At 42.8% G+C, this 20,691-nt stretch overlaps 1 protein-coding gene and 8 pseudogenes across 1 annotated transcript in view; 1 reads left to right on the top strand and 8 right to left on the bottom strand.

Moving 5' to 3' along the window:
- Window positions 1-20,691, top strand: part of LOC141212801 (uncharacterized) — a 330,767-nt gene that overhangs the window by 100,608 nt on the left and 209,468 nt on the right. The window lies entirely within an intron of this gene.
- Window positions 3,992-4,160, bottom strand: LOC141212823 (U2 spliceosomal RNA; annotated as a pseudogene).
- Window positions 5,622-5,790, bottom strand: LOC141212827 (U2 spliceosomal RNA; annotated as a pseudogene).
- LOC141212828 (U2 spliceosomal RNA) lies at window positions 7,258-7,426 on the bottom strand (annotated as a pseudogene).
- On the bottom strand, window positions 8,898-9,066 carry LOC141212829 (U2 spliceosomal RNA; annotated as a pseudogene).
- LOC141212821 (U2 spliceosomal RNA) lies at window positions 10,538-10,706 on the bottom strand (annotated as a pseudogene).
- Window positions 12,174-12,342, bottom strand: LOC141212830 (U2 spliceosomal RNA; annotated as a pseudogene).
- Window positions 13,812-13,980, bottom strand: LOC141212822 (U2 spliceosomal RNA; annotated as a pseudogene).
- On the bottom strand, window positions 15,446-15,614 carry LOC141212824 (U2 spliceosomal RNA; annotated as a pseudogene).

The following is a 20,691-nucleotide window of genomic DNA, read 5'->3' as shown; positions in this document are numbered from 1 at the left end:
CTGAGAAAGTGCTGAACCCCTGTCTGGTGAACGCGGTGCGACGTGGGAGGCTGACACCCTCACAGTGTACCTGAGGAACTTAAACAGAACTGTGAGTAAACTCGGATGACTGCACATCAGTTCCAAGGATGTCCACCCATTTCTTCTGATACATGTTGGCACCAATGACACGGCAAGGAAGGACCTACCGACAATCTGCAAGGACTTTGAAGCATTGGGGAAGAAAGTAAAAGAACTGGATGCGTAGGTAGTTTTTTCTTCTATCCTTCCAGTAGACGGGCATGGCGTCAGGAGATGGAACAGGATCCTTGATGTGAACAACTGGCTGAGATGATGGTGCAGACAACAAGGATTTGGATTCCTGGACCACGGTGTGAATTACCTCTATGACAGACACCGTGCCAGAAACGGACTACACCTGAACAAACCCGGGAAACACACATTCGCCAGGAGACTCGCAACACTCATCAGGAGGGCGCTAAACTAGAAGAAGAGGGGATGGGAAGAAAAACGCCGGACACGAACATGCAACCAGAGAACATACTAATGAAAGATATGAAGTGCGACAAAGAAGGTCCAAGACAAGATGCTTGGAAGGGAGGTAAGAAAATTTCTAATACAATCCACAGGGAGAAGATTGGAACAAAACAAAATCGTGTAAACTGCGTGCTAGCAAATGCCAGGAGCCTGACAAACAAGATGGATGAACTGGAAGCAGAAATATCTACAGGTAACTATGACATAGTGGGAATAACCGAGACATGGTTAGATGAAAGCTATGACTGGGCAGTTAACTTACAGGGTTACAGTCTGTTTAGAAGGGATTGAAGAAATCGGAAAGGGGGTGGAGTCTGTCTATATGTAAAGACGTGTCTAAAGCCTACAATACGGGAGGATGTATGGGAGGGAAATGAGGAGGTCGAGTCCTTATGGGTGGAGATACATGGGGCAAAAAACAATAATAAAATTATCATAGGAGTCTGTTATAAACCACCAAATATAGCAGAAGCCACGGAAAGTCTATTAATGAGACAAATAGATGAAGTAGCAAAAAATAACGAGGTGATTATTATGGGGGACTTCAACTACCCCGATATAGACTGGGAAACCGAAAGCTGTAGATCTCAGAAAGGAAACAGGTTTCTGTCAATTATCAAAGACAATTATTTGTCACAACTTGTGCAGGAACCAACTAGAGGGACGGCCCTTTTAAACTTAATATTAACTAACAGGCCAGACAGAATAACGGAGGTGCAGGTCGGGGGGCACCTGGGAAATAGTGACCACAACATTATACAATTCCACATGTGCTTCAGTAGGGTGCCCAGCAAGGGAGTCACAAAAACACTGAACTTCAGGAGGGCAAAGTTTGATCAGCTAAGAGATGCCCTTCACCTTATAGATTGGGATAGTATCTTTAGTAATAGGAGCACGGATAGAAAATGGGAAATTTTCAAAACAGTCCTACATAGTCACTGTAGAAGGTACATACCTTATGGGAATAAAAGGGCTAGGAATAGGAGGAAGCCAATGTGGCTAAATAAGGAAGTCAAGAGGGCAATGAAAAACATAAAAAGGGCTTTCGGTAAACTTAAACAAGAAGGCAGCGAGGAAGCGCTAATATCTTATAGGGAAAAAAACAAAATCTGTAAGAAACAAATAAGAATAGCAAAAGAGGAGACAGAGAGACTAATTGCCAAGGAAAGTAAAACGAATCCCAAACTGTTCTTTAACTATATAAACAGTAAAAGGATTAAAACTGATGGAGTTGGCCCCTTGAAAAATAACCTGGGTAAAATCATAGAGGGCGATGAGGGTAAAGCAAACCTACTCAATAGCTTCTTCTCCACTGTTTTCACAAAAGAAAACAATTTATCGGAGGAAATGCAGAGTGATAAAGTAAACCCTCCGCTAAATATCACCCACCTAACCCAGGAGGAAGTTCAGAAACGCCTAAATAATATCAAAATAGACAAGTCACCAGGCCCAGATGGCATACACCCCCTGGTACTAAAAGAATTAAGTAATGTGATAGACAGACTGCTGTATCTTATATTCAAGCACTCTTTATGGACAGGGACTGTCCCACTAGACTGGCGCCAAGCAAATGTGGTACCAATATTCAAAAAGGGGTCTAAAAGTGACCCTGGGAACTATAGACCAGTCAGCTTAACGTCTGTTGTGGGTAAATTGTTTGAAGGATTTCTTAGAGATGCTATTGTAGAATATCTTAATGATAATAACTGTCTAACTCCATATCAACATGGATTCATGAGGGATCGCTCCTGCCAAACAAACCTGATGGCCTTCTACGAGGAGGTGAGCTCACAGCTGGATCGGGGAGAGTCAGTGGATGTTGTATACCTTGACTTCTCCAAAGCGTTTGATACCGTGCCACACAAAAGGTTGGTATATAAAATGAGAATGCTTGGTCTGGGGGATAATGTGTGCAAGTGGGTAAATAGCTGGCTGAGTGATAGAAAGCAGAGGGTGGTTATCAATGGAGTAAGCTCAGGGTGTGTCAGGGTTACTAGCGGGGTGCCTCAAGGGTCTGTCTTGGGCCCTATATTATTTAATATATATTATTAATGATCTAGTGGAAGGGTTGCATAGTAAAATAGCAATATTTGCAGATGATACTAAACTTTGTAAAGTAGTTAATACAGATGAGGATAGGGCACAGCTACAGGAGGATTTAGATAAATTGGGGAGTTGGGCCAAAAAATGGCAAATGGGGTTCAATGCCGATAAATGTAAGGTCATGCACATGGGAAAGAAACACAGCAGTCACCCATACATATTAAATGGGAAACCGTTGGGGAAATCTGACATGGAGAAGGACCTGGGCGTCTTGGTTAATAGCAAATTAAATTGGAGTGCCCAGTGTCAGGCAGCAGCTGCGAAGGCAAATAGAGTCATGGCATGCATCAGAAGAGGAATAGGGGCATATGATGAGAACATTGTTCTTCCTCTGTATAAAGCGCTGGTAAGGCCGCACTTAGAATATTGTGCACAGTTCTGGGCTCCGGTGCTCAGGAAAGACATATTGGAGCTAGAGAGGGTACAAAGGAGGGCGACTAAGGTAATAAAGGGAATGGAGGGACTAGAATACCCAGAGAGGTTGTCAAAATTAGGCCTATTTACGTTGGAAAATAGAAGGCTTAGGGGAGACCTCATAAACATGTATAAATACATCAGGGGGCATTACAGAGATCTCTCCCATGACCTGTTTATACCAAGGATGGTGACAAAGACGAGGGGGCACACTATGCGTCTGGAGGAAAGGAGGTTCCTGCACCAGCATAGAAGGGGATTCTTTACGGTCAGAGCCGTGAGACTCTGGAACTCTCTGGGAGAGGAAGTGGTGATGTCCAACTCACTTAATGAGTTCAAGAGAGGCCTGGACGCCTTTCTTGAGAACAATAAAATTACATCTTATGCTTAGTTAATTAATCCAGGGATTTAATCTGACTGCCAGATTGGTGTCGGGAAGTGAATTTTTCCTCAATGATGTAAATTGGCCTATACCGCATGGGTTTTTGTTGCCTTCCCCTGGATCAACGCTGCGGAATAGCTGCAGTGCACAAGAAATAGGCTGAACTGGATGGACGCTTGTCTTTTTTCGGCCTTATAAACAATGTAACTATGTAACTATGTAACAATTATATTGTGCAGCTTATCTCACCACCTGTAGTTAGTTAGGTGAAAGCTCCAAAATGCTTGCCTAATATGGCTGTTTATCCAAAAGGAAGGAAAGGGGGGTATAGCTGGATACATAGCATTGCATTACAGTAGATTAAAATGCAATGCAGAGTTTCTGAAGTTGAACCAAAACAAGTTTGTCATCTGGCTTCTGCAACTTGTAACATGAAAAATCCAATGAGGAGAAGAAAAGCAAGGCTAAAATGTCCTTCCAAAAATGCAACAAACTAGCAAAAGCAACAAAATGTATTGAATTCAATTCTTTCTGATTTTAGAAACTGCATTAAAGAAGGAGTGCACTGGTCCTGGAAATGCTGCAATACCAGGTCAATGCGTGGAGTGGACAGAGCAAGCTCTTTTACCATCTCCCTGTTCTAAAAATCCATTTAATATATGGTCCCCAGATAGGGGACGTATCAGATATTAAACTGATCAGAACAGATTTTGATTGAATATATCTTTTATTAGCACAGAAAATAAGTTAACAGAAAGTGTACAGTGCCGCAGCCCAGTACACACAGAATTCTACATCATATTTACATAGCATGAGGATACGACGCACTAACTAGACACATCACACCCCTATGCTACACAAAACACTCAATCTGAAAGAAAAAGCGTGTCAATCAATACAGTACGACGAACCATGATAAGGGATGGGGATTGGGAAAAAGGGGATGGGGAGGGGAAAATCACAGGCCCGAAGCTTTATTGAAAGACAAGACACATAAGGGGAGAGGGGGAGGAGGAGTGTAGTCCTCATCCTCGTCCTCCGGACCGTCCACGATGGAATAGTCTCTGAGCAGGCCGAGAAGCGATAACCAGAATTGGTTTCGGCCTACGGTACCACCCTCGGATCCTGAAAAGTCCATTGGTGGAGATGGGCACCTGGACTCTCGTTAAGAAGACATGTTGTCAGCCTCTAGATCCCTTACATGCCTGCACTTTTCGGCTTGCTGCTGCTACAATCCACGCATTTTAGATCTGCATAACTCCTCCTATTTTAGCACAGCACCCTCACCCCCTGCTGTTCCCACCCGCCTCAACACCGGTGGAAGGGAGGAGAACCAATTAAGGGGGGGGTGGAACGAGCAGCTGTCTACACTTAGCAGGAGTGTTGCTGATTACTTACCTTTCCTGCTGCTGCTGGCTGTCCAGCAGCAGACTGAAGGTGGCTGCTGCCGTGCGCAGGTATATAAAGGCTCAGAGCCTATTGTGACACGCGCAGCAGTGTTCCATTGCCACATTCCATCTACTGCAGGCAGGATACCTGGCTGGCTGAACAGCATTGAGAAGCTCACAGAGACCGCTATAAGCAACACTTTAAAAGAACGCCACAGACCAATCAACCAAACTTTTTTGGGTTATTTTTTATAGTCTGCAGGCGTTAAATGAAAGAAGCCAGTGTTCCACCAGAGGGAGACAACGTTTCAGAAAAGGCATTGGAGCAAGCCAAAAAAGACATTTTAAGTGCAGCAGAGTAACCAGCGCACATACCTGTTAGCTCAGGTGAGTTTAAACGGCTGCTGTTGATAACAAGGGCATTTGCTAAATAGATGGTGTGTGTGCAACAACATACTGAAAGAACAATTATATTGTGCAGCTTATCTCACCACCTGTAGTTAGTTAGGTGAAAGCTCCAAAATGCTTGCCTAATATGGCTGTTTATCCAAAAGGAAGGAAAGGGGGGTATAGCTGGATACATAGCATTGCATTACAGTAGATTAAAATGCAATGCAGAGTTTCTGAAGTTGAACCAAAACAAGTTTGTCATCTGGCTTCTGCAACTTGTAACATGAAAAATCCAATGAGGGGAAGAAAAGCAAGGCTAAAATGTCCTTCCAAAAATGCAACAAACAAGCAAAAGCAACAAAATGTATTGAATTCAATTCTTTCTGATATTAGAAACTGCATTAAAGAAGGAGTGCACCGGTCCTGGAAATGCTGCAATACCAGGTCAATGCGTGGAGTGGACAGAGCAAGCTCTTTTACCATCTCCCTGTTCTAAAAATCCATTTAATATATGGTCCCCAGATAGGGGACATATCAGATATTAAACTGATAAGAACAGATTTTGATTGAATATATCTTTTATTAGCACAGAAAATAAGTTAACAGACAGTGTACAGTGCCGCAGCCCAGTACACACAGAATTCTACATCATATTTACATAGCATGAGGATACGACGCACTAACTAGACACATCACACCCCTATGCTACACAAAACACTCAATCTGAAAGAAAAAGCGTGTCAATCAATACAGTACGACGAACCGTGATAAGGGATGGGGATTGGGAAAAAGGGGATGGGGAGGGGAAAATCACAGGCCCGAAGCTTTATTGAAAGACAAGACACATAAGGGGAGAGGGGGAGGAGGAGTTTAGTCCTCATCCTCGTCCTCCGGACCATCCACGATGGAATAGTCTCTGAGCAGGCCGAGAAGCGATAACCAGAATTGGTTTCGGCCTACGGTACCACCCTCGGATCCTGAAAAGTCCATTGGTGGAGATGGGCACCTGGACTCCCGTTAAGAAGACAAGTTGTCAACCTCTAGATCCCTTACATGCCTGCACTTTTCGGCTTGCTGCTGCTGCAATCCACGCGTTTTAGATCTGCATAACTCCACCTATTTTAGCACAGCACCCTCACCCCCTGCTGTTCCCACCCGCCTCAACACCAGTGGAAGGGAGGAGAACCAATTAAGGGGGGGGTGGAACGAGCAGCTGTCTACACTTAGCAGGAGTGTTGCTGATTACTTACCTTTCCTGCTGCTGCTGGCTGTCCAGCAGCAGACTGAAGGTGGCTGCTGCCGTGCGCAGGTATATAAAGGCTCAGAGCCTATTGTGACACGTGCAGCAGTGTTCCATTGCCACATTCCATCTACTGCAGGCAGGATACCTGGCTGGCTGAACGGCACTGAGAAGCTCACAGAGACCGCCATAAGCAACAGTTTAAAAGAATGCCACAGACTAATCAACCAAACTTTTTGGGTTGGGCTATTTTTTATAGTCTGCAGGCGTTAAATGAAAGAAGTCAGTGTTCCACCAGAGGGAGACAACGTTTCAGAAAAGGCATTGGAGCAAGCCAAAAAAGAAATTTTAAGTGCAGCAGAGTATAACCAGCGCACATACCTGTTAGCTCAGGTGAGTTTAAACGGCTGCTGTTGATAAGAAGGGCATTTGCTAAATAGATGGTGTGTGTGCAACAATATACTGAAAGAACAATTATAATGTGCAGCTTATCTCACCACCTGTAGTTAGTTAGGTGAAAGCTCCAAAATGCTTGCCTAATATGGCTGTTTATCCAAAAGGAAGGAAAGGGGGGTATAGCTGGATACATAGCATTGCATTACAGTAGATTAAAATGCAATGCAGAGTTTCTGAAGTTGAACCAAAACAAGTTTGTCATCTGGCTTCTGCAACTTGTAACATGAAAAATCCAATGAGGGGAAGAAAAGCAAGGCTAAAATGTCCTTCCAAAAATGCAACAAACAAGCAAAAGCAACAAAATGTATTGAATTCAATTCTTTCTGATTTTAGAAACTGCATTAAAGAAGGAGTGCACCGGTCCTGGAAATGCTGCAATACCAGGTCAATGCGTGGAGTGGACAGAGCAAGCTCTTTTACCATCTCCCTGTTCTAAAAATCCATTTAATATATGGTCCCCAGATAGGGGACGTATCAGATATTAAACTGATAAGAACAGATTTTGATTGAATATATCTTTTATTAGCACAGAAAATAAGTTAACAGACAGTGTACAGTGCCGCAGCCCAGTACACACAGAATTCTACATCATATTTACATAGCATGAAGATACGACGCACTAACTAGACACATCACACCCCTATGCTACACAAGACACTCAATCTGAAAGAAAAAGCGTGTCAATCAATACAGTACGACGAACCGTGATAAGGGATGGGGATTGGGAAAAAGGGGATGGGGAGGGGAAAATCACAGGCCCGAAGCTTTATTGAAAGGCAAGACACATAAGGGGAGAGGGGGAGGAGGAGTTTAGTCCTCATTCTCGTCCTCCGGACCGTCCACGATGGAATAGTCTCTGAGCAGGCCGAGAAGCGATAACCAGAATTGGTTTCGGCCTACGGTACCACCCTCGGATCCTGAAAAGTCCATTTGTGGAGATGGGCACCTGGACTCCTGTTAAGAAGACATGTTGTCAACCTCTAGATCCCTTACATGACTGCACTTTTCGGCTTGCTGCTGCTGCAATCCACGCATTTTAGATCTGCATAACTCCACCTATTTTAGCACAGCACCCTCAACCCCTGCTGTTCCCACCCGCCTCAACACCGGTGGAAGGGAGGAGAACCAATTAAGGGGGGGGGGGTGGAACGAGCAGCTGTCTACACTTAGCAGGAGTGTTGCTGATTACTTACCTTTCCTGCTGCTGCTGGCTGTCCAGCAGCAGACTGAAGGTGGCTGCTGCCGTGCGCAGGTATATAAAGGCTCAGAGCCTATTATGACACGCGCAGCCAGCGTTCCATTGCCACATTCCATCTACTGCAGGCAGGATACCTGGCTGGCTGAACGGCACTGAGAAGCTCACAGAGACCGCCATAAGCAACAGTTTAAAAGAATGCCACAGACTTATCAACCAAACTTTTTGGGTTGGGTTATTTTTTATAGTCTGCAGGCGTTAAATGAAAGAAGTCAGTGTTCCACCAGAGGGAGACAACGTTTCAGAAAAGGCATTGGAGCAAGTCAAAAAAGACATTTTAAGTGCAGCAGAGTATAACCAGCGCACATACCTGTTAGCTCAGGTGAGTTTAAACGGCTGCTGTTGATAACAAGGGCATTTGCTAAATAGATGGTGTGTGTGCAACAATATACTGAAAGAACAATTATATTGTGCAGCTTATCTCACCACCTGTAGTTAGTTAGGTGAAAGCTCCAAAATGCTTGCCTAATATGGCTGTTTATCCAAAAGGAAGGAAAGGGGGGTATAGCTGGATACATAGCATTGCATTACAGTAGATTAAAATGCAATGCAGAGTTTCTGAAGTTGAACCAAAACAAGTTTGTCATCTGGCTTCTGCAACTTGTAACATGAAAAATCCAATGAGGGGAAGAAAAGCAAGGCTAAAATGTCCTTCCAAAAATGCAACAAACAAGCAAAAGCAACAAAATGTATTGAATTCAATTCTTTCTGATTTTAGAAACTGCATTAAAGAATGAGTGCACTGGTCCTGGAAATGCTGCAATACCAGGTCAATGTGTGGAGTGGACAGAGCAAGCTCTTTTACCATCTCCCTGTTCTAAAAATCCATTTAATATATGGTCCCCAGATAGGGGACATATCAGATATTAAACTGATAAGAACAGATTTTGATTGAATATATCTTTTATTAGCACAGAAAATAAGTTAACAGACAGTGTACAGTGCCGCAGCCCAGTACACACAGAATTCTACATCATATTTACATAGCATGAGGATACGACGCACTAACTAGACACATCACACCCCTATGCTACACAAAACACTCAACCTGAAAGAAAAAGCATGTCAATCAACACAGTACCACGAACCGTGATAAGGGATGGGGATTGGGAAAAAGGGGATGGGGAGGGGAAAATCACAGGCCCGAAGCTTTATTGAAAGACAAGACACATAAGGGGAGAGGGGGGGGAGGAGTTTAGTCCTCATCCTCGTCCTCCGGACCGTCCACGATGGAATAGTCTCTGAGCAGGCCGAGAAGCGATAACCAGAATTGGTTTCGGCCTACGGTACCACCCTCGGATCCTGAAAAGTCCATTGGTGGAGATGGGCACCTGGACTCCCGTTAAGAAGACATGTTGTCAAGCTCTAGATCCCTTACATGCCTGCACTTTTCGGCTTGCTGCTGCCGCAATCCACGCGTTTTAGATATGCATAACTCCACCTATATTAGCACAGCACCCTCACCCCCTGCTGTTCCCACCCACCTCAACACCGGTGGAAGGGAGGAGAACCAATTAAGGGGGGGGGGGGTGGAACGAGCAGCTGTCTACACTTAGCAGGAGTGCTGCTGATTACTTACCTTTCCTGCTGCTGCTGGCTGTCCAGCAGCAGACTGAAGGTGGCTGCTGCCGTGCGCAGGTATATAAAGGCTCAGAGCCTATTATGACACGCGCAGCCAGCGTTCCATTGCCACATTCCATCTACTGCAGGCAGGATACCTGGCTGGCTGAACGGCACTGAGAAGCTCACAGAGACCGCCATAAGCAACAGTTTAAAAGAATGCCACAGACTAATCAACCAAACTTTTTGGGTTGGGTTATTTTTTATAGTCTGCAGGCGTTAAATGAAAGAAGTCAGTGTTCCACCAGAGGGAGACAATGTTTCAGAAAAGGCATTGGAGCAAGCCAAAAAAGAAATTTTAAGTGCAGCAGAGTATAACCAGCGCACATACCTGTTAGCTCAGGTGAGTTTAAACGGCTGCTGTTGATAACAAGGGCATTTGCTAAATAGATGGTGTGTGTGCAACAATATACTGAAAGAACAATTATATTGTGCAGCTTATCTCACCACCTGTAGTTAGTTAGGTGAAAGCTCCAAAATGCTTGCCTAATATGGCTGTTTATCCAAAAGGAAGGAAAGGGGGGTATAGCTGGATACATAGCATTGCATTACAGTAGATTAAAATGCAATGCAGAGTTTCTGAAGTTGAACCAAAACAAGTTTGTCATCTGGCTTCTGCAACTTGTAACATGAAAAATCCAATGAGGGGAAGAAAACAAGGCTAAAATGTCCTTCCAAAAATGCAACAAACAAGCAAAAGCAACAAAATGTATTGAATTCAATTCTTTCTGATTTCAGAAACTGCATTAAAGAAGGAGTGCACCGGTCCTGGAAATGCTGCAATACCAGGTCAATGCGTGGAGTGGACAGAGCAAGCTCTTTTACCATCTCCCTGTTCTAAAAATCCATTTAATATATGGTCCCCAGATAAGGGACGTATCAGATATTAAACTGATAAGAACAGATTTTGATTGAATATATCTTTTATTAGCACAGAAAATAAGTTAACAGACAGTGTACAGTGCCGCAGCCCAGTACACACAGAATTCTACATCATATTTACATAGCATGAGGATACGACGCACTAACTAGACACATCACACCCCTATGCTACACAAAACACTCAATCTGAAAGAAAAAGCATGTCAATCAACACAGTACCACGAACCGTGATAAGGGATGGGGATTGGGAAAAAGGTGATGGGGAGGGGAAAATCAAAGGCCCGAAGCGTTATTGAAAGACAAGACACATCAGGGGAGAGGGGGAGGAGGAGTTTAGTCCTCATCCTCGTCCTCCGGACCGTCCACAATGGAATAGTCTCTGAGCAGGCCGAGAAGTGATAACCAGAATTGGTTTCGGCCTACGGTACCACCCTCGGATCCTGAAAAGTCCATTGGTGGAGATGGGCACCTGGACTCCCGTTAAGAAGACATGTTGTCAACCTCTAGATCCCTTACATGACTGCACTTTTTGGCTTGCTGCTGCTGCAATCCACGTTTTAGATCTGCACAACTCCACCTATTTTAGCACAGCACCCTCACCCCCTGCTGTTCCCACCCGCGTCAACACCGGTGGAAGGGAGGAGAACCAATTAAGGGGGGGGGTGGAACGAGCAGCTGTCTACACTTAGCGGGAGTGTTGCTGATTACTTACCTTTCCTGCTGCTGCTGGCTGTCCAGCAGCAGACTGAAGGTGGCTGCTGCCGTGCGCAGGTATATAAAGGCTCAGAGCCTATTATGACACGCGCAGCCAGCGTTCCATTGCCACATTCCATCTACTGCAGGCAGGATACCTGGCTGGCTGAACGGCACTGAGAAGCTCACAGAGACCGCCATAAGCAACAGTTTAAAAGAATGCCACAGACTTATCAACCAAACTTTTTGGGTTGGGTTATTTTTTATAGTCTGCAGGCGTTAAATGAAAGAAGTCAGTGTTCCACCAGAGGGAGACAACGTTTCAGAAAAGGCATTGGAGCAAGTCAAAAAAGACATTTTAAGTGCAGCAGAGTATAACCAGCGCACATACCTGTTAGCTCAGGTGAGTTTAAACGGCTGCTGTTGATAACAAGGGCATTTGCTAAATAGATGGTGTGTGTGCAACAATATACTGAAAGAACAATTATATTGTGCAGCTTATCTCACCACCTGTAGTTAGTTAGGTGAAAGCTCCAAAATGCTTGCCTAATATGGCTGTTTATCCAAAAGGAAGGAAAGGGGGGTATAGCTGGATACATAGCATTGCATTACAGTAGATTAAAATGCAATGCAGAGTTTCTGAAGTTGAACCAAAACAAGTTTGTCATCTGGCTTCTGCAACTTGTAACATGAAAAATCCAATGAGGGGAAGAAAAGCAAGGCTAAAATGTCCTTCCAAAAATGCAACAAACAAGCAAAAGCAACAAAATGTATTGAATTCAATTCTTTCTGATTTTAGAAACTGCATTAAAGAATGAGTGCACTGGTCCTGGAAATGCTGCAATACCAGGTCAATGTGTGGAGTGGACAGAGCAAGCTCTTTTACCATCTCCCTGTTCTAAAAATCCATTTAATATATGGTCCCCAGATAGGGGACGTATCAGATATTAAACTGATAAGAACAGATTTTGATTGAATATATCTTTTATTAGCACAGAAAATAAGTTAACAGACAGTGTACAGTGCCGCAGCCCAGTACACACAGAATTCTACATCATATTTACATAGCATGAGGATACGACGCACTAACTAGACACATCACACCCCTATGCTACACAAAACACTCAACCTGAAAGAAAAAGCATGTCAATCAACACAGTACCACGAACCGTGATAAGGGATGGGGATTGGGAAAAAGGGGATGGGGAGGGGAAAATCACAGGCCCGAAGCTTTATTGAAAGACAAGACACATAAGGGGAGAGGGGGAGGAGGAGTTTAGTCCTCATCCTCGTCCTCCGGACCGTCCACGATGGAATAGTCTCTGAGCAGGCCGAGAAGCGATAACCAGAATTGGTTTCGGCCTACGGTACCACCCTCGGATCCTGAAAAGTCCATTGGTGGAGATGGGCACCTGGACTCCCGTTAAGAAGACATGTTGTCAAGCTCTAGATCCCTTACATGCCTGCACTTTTCGGCTTGCTGCTGCCGCAATCCACGCGTTTTAGATATGCATAACTCCACCTATATTAGCACAGCACCCTCACCCCCTGCTGTTCCCACCCACCTCAACACCGGTGGAAGGGAGGAGAACCAATTAAGGGGGGGGGGTGGAACGAGCAGCTGTCTACACTTAGCAGGAGTGCTGCTGATTACTTACCTTTCCTGCTGCTGCTGGCTGTCCAGCAGCAGACTGAAGGTGGCTGCTGCCGTGCGCAGGTATATAAAGGCTCAGAGCCTATTATGACACGCGCAGCCAGCGTTCCATTGCCACATTCCATCTACTGCAGGCAGGATACCTGGCTGGCTGAACGGCACTGAGAAGCTCACAGAGACCGCCATAAGCAACAGTTTAAAAGAATGCCACAGACTAATCAACCAAACTTTTTGGGTTGGGTTATTTTTTATAGTCTGCAGGCGTTAAATGAAAGAAGTCAGTGTTCCACCAGAGGGAGACAATGTTTCAGAAAAGGCATTGGAGCAAGCCAAAAAAGAAATTTTAAGTGCAGCAGAGTATAACCAGCGCACATACCTGTTAGCTCAGGTGAGTTTAAACGGCTGCTGTTGATAACAAGGGCATTTGCTAAATAGATGGTGTGTGTGCAACAATATACTGAAAGAACAATTATATTGTGCAGCTTATCTCACCACCTGTAGTTAGTTAGGTGAAAGCTCCAAAATGCTTGCCTAATATGGCTGTTTATCCAAAAGGAAGGAAAGGGGGGTATAGCTGGATACATAGCATTGCATTACAGTAGATTAAAATGCAATGCAGAGTTTCTGAAGTTGAACCAAAACAAGTTTGTCATCTGGCTTCTGCAACTTGTAACATGAAAAATCCAATGAGGGGAAGAAAACAAGGCTAAAATGTCCTTCCAAAAATGCAACAAACAAGCAAAAGCAACAAAATGTATTGAATTCAATTCTTTCTGATTTCAGAAACTGCATTAAAGAAGGAGTGCACCGGTCCTGGAAATGCTGCAATACCAGGTCAATGCATGGAGTGGACAGAGCAAGCTCTTTTACCATCTCCCTGTTCTAAAAATCCATTTAATATATGGTCCCCAGATAAGGGACGTATCAGATATTAAACTGATAAGAACAGATTTTGATTGAATATATCTTTTATTAGCACAGAAAATAAGTTAACAGACAGTGTACAGTGCCGCAGCCCAGTACACACAGAATTCTACATCATATTTACATAGCATGAGGATACGACGCACTAACTAGACACATCACACCCCTATGCTACACAAAACACTCAATCTGAAAGAAAAAGCGTGTCAATCAATACAGTACCACGAACCGTGATAAGGGATGGGGATTGGGAAAAAGGTGATGGGGAGGGGAAAATCAAAGGCCCGAAGCGTTATTGAAAGACAAGACACATCAGGGGAGAGGGGGAGGAGGAGTTTAGTCCTCATCCTCGTCCTCCGGACCGTCCACAATGGAATAGTCTCTGAGCAGGCCGAGAAGTGATAACCAGAATTGGTTTCGGCCTACGGTACCACCCTCGGATCCTGAAAAGTCCATTGGTGGAGATGGGCACCTGGACTCCCGTTAAGAAGACATGTTGTCAACCTCTAGATCCCTTACATGACTGCACTTTTTGGCTTGCTGCTGCTGCAATCCACGTTTTAGATCTGCACAACTCCACCTATTTTAGCACAGCACCCTCACCCCCTGCTGTTCCCACCCGCGTCAACACCGGTGGAAGGGAGGAGAACCAATTAAGGGGGGGGGTGGAACGAGCAGCTGTCTACACTTAGCGGGAGTGTTGCTGATTACTTACCTTTCCTGCTGCTGCTGGCTGTCCAGCAGCAGACTGAAGGTGGCTGCTGCCGTGCGCAGGTATATAAAGGCTCAGAGCCTGTTATGACACGCACAGCCAGCGTTCCATTGCCACATTCCATCTACTGCAGGCAGGATACCTGGCTGGCTGAACGGCACTGAGAAGTTCGCAGAGACCGCCATAAGCAACAGTTTAAAAGAATGCCACAGACTAATCAACCAAACTTTTTGGGTTGGGTTATTTTTTATAGTCTGCAGGGGTTAAATGAAAGAAGTCAGTGTTCCACCAGAGGGAGACAACGTTTCAGAAAAGGCATTGGAGCAAGCCAAAAAAGAAATTTTAAGTGCAGCAGAGTAACCAGCACACATACCTGTTAGCTCAGGTGAGTTTAAACGGCTGCTGTTGATAACAAGGGCATTTGCTAAATAGATGGTGTGTGTGCAACAATATACTGAAAGAACAATTATATTGTGCAGCTTATCTCACCACCTGTAGTTAGTTAGGTGAAAGCTCCAAAATGCTTGCCTAATATGGCTTTTTATCCAAAAGAAAGGAAAGGGGGGTATAGCTGGATACATAGCATTGCATTACAGTAGATTAAAATGCAATGCAGAGTTTCTGAAGTTGAACCAAAACAAGTTTGTCATCTGGCTTCTGCAACTTGTAACATGAAAAATCCAATGAGGGGAAGAAAAGCAAGGCAAAAATGTCCTTCCAAAAATGCAACAAACAAGCAAAAGCAACAAAATATATTGAATTCAATTCTGTCTGATTTTAGAAACTGCATTAAAGAAGGAGTTCACCGGTCCTGGAAATGCTGCAATACCAGGTCAATGCGTGGAGTGAACAGAGCAAGCTGTTTTACCATCTCCCTGTTCTAAAAATCCATTTAATATATGGTCCCCAGATAGGGGACGTATCAGATATTAAACTGATAAGAACAGATTTTGATTGAATATATCTTTTATTAGCACAGAAAATAAGTTAACAGACAGTGTACAGTGCCGCAGCCCAGTACACACAGAATTCTACATCATATTTACGTAGCATGAGGATACGACGCACTAACTAGACACATCACACCCCTATGCTACACAAAACACTCAATCTGAAAGAAAAAGCGTGTCAATCAATACAGTACGACGAACCGTGATAAGGGATGGGGATTGGGAAAAAGGGGATGGGGAGGTGAAAATCACAGGCCCGAAGCTTTATTGAAAGACAAGACACATAAGGGGAGAGGGAGAGGAGGAGTTGAGTCCTCATTCTCGTCCTCCGGACCGTCCACGATGGAATAGTCTCTGAGCAGGCCGAGAAGCGATAACCAGAATTGGTTTCGGCCTACGGTACCACCCTCGGATCCTGAAAAGTCCATTGGTGGAGATGGGCACCTGGACTCCCGTTAAGAAGACATGTTGTCAACCTCTAGATCCCTTACATGACTGCACTTTTTGGCTTGCTGCTGCTGCAATCCATGTGTTTTAGATCTGCATAACTCCACCTATTTTAGCACAGCACCCTCACCCCCTGCTGTTCCCACCCGCCTCAACACCGGTGGAAGGGAGGAGAACCAATTAAGGGGGGGGGGGGTGGAACGAGCAGCTGTCTACACTTTGCAGGTGTATGCCCAGTGGTGGCCACTCTTAGTCTCGGAATTCCGCTAATGTTTAACAATGCTTTGGAACTCTTCCATTGTTTTCGGAATTTCGCTGATGTTTATCAATGCTTTGGAACTCTTCCATTGTTCTCGGAATTCTGATGAAGTTTAAAAATACTTTGGAACTGTTCCATTGTTCTCGATATTCTGGTGAAGTTTAAAAATGCTTTGGAACTTTTCCATTGTTCTTGGAATTCCAGTAATGTTTTACAATGCTTTGGAACTCTTCCATTGTTCTCGGAATTCCGCTGATGTTTAACAATGCTTTGAAACTCTTCCATTGTTCTCAGAATTCCGCTGAAGTTTAAAAATGCTTTGGAACTCTTCCATTGTTCTCAGAATTCCGCTGAAGTTTAAAAATGCTTTGGAACTCTTCCATTGTTCTCGGAATTCTGCTGAAGTTTAAACATGCTTTGGAACTTTTCCATTGTTCTCGTAATTCCGCTGATGTTTAACACTGCTTTGGAACTTTTCCATTGTTCTCGTAATTCCGCTGATGTTTAACACTGGTTTGGAACTCTTCCATTGTTCTCGGAATTCCGCTGAAGTTTAAAAATTCTTTAGAACTCTTCCTTTGTTCTCGGACTTCCGCTGATATTTATCAATGCTTTCGAACTCTTCCATTGTTCTCGGAACTCTGCTGAAGTTTAAACATGCTTTGGAACTTTTCCATTGTTCTCGTAATTCCGCTGATGTTTAACACTGCTTTGGAACTCTTCCATTGTTCTCAGAATTCCGCTGACGTTTAAAAATGCTTTGGAACTCTTCCTTTGTTCTCGGAATTCCGCTGATATTAATCAATGCTTTCGAACTCTTCCAGTGTTCTCGGAACTCTGCTGAAGTTTAAAAATGCTTTGGAACTTTTCCATTGTTCTTGGAATTCCACTAATGTTTAACAATGCTTTGGAACTCTTCCATTGTTCTCGTAATTCTGCTGATGTTTAAATATGCTTTGAAACTCTTCCATTGTTCTCAGAATTCCACTGAAGTTTAAAAATGCTTTGGTACTCTTCCATTGTTCTCGCAATTCCGCTAAAGTTTAAAAATGCCTTGGAACTCTTCCATTATTCTCGGAATTCCGGTGAAGTTTAAATATGCTTTGGAACTCTAACACTGTTCTCGGAATTCCGCTGAAGTTTAAAAATACTTTGGAACTCTTCCATTGCTCTCAGAATTTCACTGAAATTTAAAAAAGCTTTGGAATTGTTCCATTGTTCTAGGAATTCTGCTGAAGTTTAAAAATGCTTGGGAACTCTTCCATTGTTTTTAGAATTCCGCAGATGTTTAACAGTGCTTTGGAACTCTTCCATTGTTATCGGAATTCCGCTGAAGTTTAAAAATGCTTTGGAACTCTTCCTTTGTTCTCGGAATTCCGCTGATATTTGTCAATGCTTTCGAACTCTTCCATTGTTCTCGGAACTCTGCTGAAGTTTAAAAATGCTTTGGAACTTTTCCATTGTTCTTGGAATTCCACTAATGTTTAACAATGCTTTGGAACTCTTCCATTGTTCTCGTAATTCCGCTGATGTTTAAATATGCTTTGGAACTCTTCCATTGTTCTCAGAATTCCACTGAAGTTTAAAAATGCTTTGGTACTCTTCCATTGTTCTCAGAATTCCGCTGAAGTTTAAAAATGCTTTGGAACTCTTCCATTGTTCTCGGAATTCTGCTGAAGTTTAAACATGCTTTGGAACTTTTCCATTGTTCTCGTAATTCCGCTGATGTTTAACAGTGCTTTGGAACTCTTCCATTGTTCTCGGAATTATGCTGAAGTTTAAAAATGCTTTGGAGCTCTTCCATTGTTCTTGGAATTCCGTTGATGTTTAACAATGCTTTTGAACTCTTCCATTGTTATCGGAATTTCGCTGAAGTATAAAAATGCTTTGGAACTCTTCCATTGTTCTCGGAATACTGCTGAAGTTTAAAAATGCATTGGAACACTTCCATTGTTCTCAGAATTCTGCTGAAGTTTAAAAAAGCTTTGGAATCCTCCATTGTTTTCGGAATTCCGCTGAAGTTTAAAAATGCTTTGGAACTCTTCCATTGTTCTCGGAATTCCGCTGAAGTTTAGCAATGCTTTGAAACTCTTCCGTTTTTCTCGGAATACTGCTGAAGTTTAAAAATGCATTGGAACTCTTCCATTGTTCTCAGAATTCTGCTGAAGTTAAAAAATGCTTTGGAATTCTTCCATTGTTCTCGGAATTCCACTGAAGTTTAAAAATGCTTTGGAACTCTTCCATTGTTCTCGGAATTCTGTTGATGTTTAACAATGCTTTGGAATTCTTCCATTGTTCTCTGAATTCTGCTAAAGTTTAAAAATGCTTGGAACTCTTCCATTGTTCTCAGAATTGCGCTGAAGTTTAAAAATGCTTTGGAACTCTTCCATTGTTCTCGGAATTTCGTTGAACTTTAAAAATGCTTTGGAACTCTTCCTTTATTCTAGGAATTCTCTGAAGTTTAAAAATGTTTTGGAACTCTTCCATTATTCTTGACATTCCGCTGAAGTTTCAAAATGCTTTGGTATTCTTCCATTGTACTCGGAATTTTGCTGAAGTTTAAAAATGCTTTGGAACTCTTCCATTGTTCTCGGAATTCTCCTGAAATTTAAAAATGCTTTGGAACTCTTCCATTGTTCCTGGAATTCCGCTGATTATTAACAATGCTTTGCAACTCTTCCATTGTTATTGGAATTCCGCTGAAGTTTAAAAATGCTTTGGAACTCTTCCATTGTTCTCGGGCTTTTGCTGATGTTTAACAATGCTTTGCAACTCTTCCATTGTTCTCGGAATTCCGCTGATGTTTAACAATGCTTTGAAACTCTTTCATTGTTCTCGGAGTTCCGCTAAAGTTTAACAATGCTTTGGAACTCATCCATTGTTATTGGAATACTGCTCTAGTTTAAAAATGCTTTGCAATTCTTCCATTGTTCTCAGAATTCTGCTGAAGGTTAAAAATGCTTTGGAACTCTTCCATTGTTCTCGGAATTATGCTGAAGTTTAAAAATGCTTTGGAGCACTTCCATTGTTCTTGGAATTCCGCTGATGTTTAAAAATGCATTGGAACTCTTCCATTGTTCTCGGAATTCTGCTGAAGTTTAAAAATTCTTTGGAACTTTTTCATTGTTCTCTGAATTTTGCTGATCGGTAACAATGCTTTGGAACTCTTCCCTTGTTCTCGGAATTCCGCTGATGTTTAACAATGCTCTGGAACTCTTCCATTGTTCTCGGAATTATGCTGAAGTTTAACATTGCTTTGGAACTCTTTCATTGTTCTCGGAATTCTGCTGAAATTTAAAAATGCATTGGAACTCTTCCATTGTTCTCGGAATTCCGCTGAAGTTTAAAAATGCTTTGGAACTCTTCCATTGTTCTCGGAATTCCGCTGAAGTTTAACAATGCTTTGAAACTCTTCCACTGTTTTCAAAATACTGCTAAAGTTTAAAAATGCATTGGAACTCTTCCATTGTTCTCAGAATTCTGCTGAAGTTAAAAAATGCTTTGGAATTGTTCCATTGTTCTCTGAATTCCGCTGAAATTTAAAAATGCTTTGGAACTCTTCCATTGTTCTGGGAATTCTGCTGATATTTAACAATGCTTTGGAACTCTTTCATTGTTCTCGGAATTCTGCTGAAGTTTAAAAATGCTTGGAATTCTTCCATTGTTCTCAGAATTCCCTGAAGTTTAAAAATGCTTTGGAACTCTTCTATTTTTCTCGGAATTCCGCTGAAGTTTAACAATGCTTTGGAACTCTTCCATTATTCTTAGAATTTCGCTGAAGTTTAAAAATGCTTTGGAACTCTTTTATTGTTCTCGGAATTCCGCTTATGTTTAACAAGCTTTGGAACTCTTCCGTTGTTCTCGGAATTCTGCTGATGTTTAACAATGCTTTGAAACTCTTCCATTGTTCTTGGAATTCCGCTGAAGTTTAAAAATGCTTTGGAACTCTTCCATTGTTCTCGGAATTCTGATGAAGTTTAAAAATGTTTTGAAACTCTTCCATTGTTCTCACAATTCTGCTGATCGGTAACAATGCTTTGGAACTCTTCCCTTGTTCTCGGAATTCCGCTGATGTTTAACAATGCTCTGGAACTCTTCCATTGTTCTCGGAATTATGCTGAAGTTTAACATTGCTTTGGAACTCTTTCATTGTTCTCGGAATTCTGCTGAAATTTAAAAATGCATTGGAACTCTTCCATTGTTATCGGAATTCCGCTGAAGTTTAAAAATGCTTTGGAACTCTTCCATTGTTCTCGGAATTCCGCTGAAGTTTAACAATGCTTTGAAACTCTTCCACTGTTTTCAAAATACTGCTAAAGTTTAAAAATGCATTGGAACTCTTCCATTGTTCTCAGAATTCTGCTGAAGTTAAAAAATGCTTTGGA

Source organism: Phyllobates terribilis, unplaced genomic scaffold (assembly GCF_046119375.1).
Source record: "Phyllobates terribilis strain yellow unplaced genomic scaffold, ASM4611937v1 Scaffold_186__1_contigs__length_3700242, whole genome shotgun sequence".
NCBI classification, from domain to species: Eukaryota; Metazoa; Chordata; class Amphibia; order Anura; family Dendrobatidae; genus Phyllobates; species Phyllobates terribilis.
Note: the sequence above shows the minus strand (reverse complement) of the source record. Positions and strands in the feature narration are given on the sequence as shown.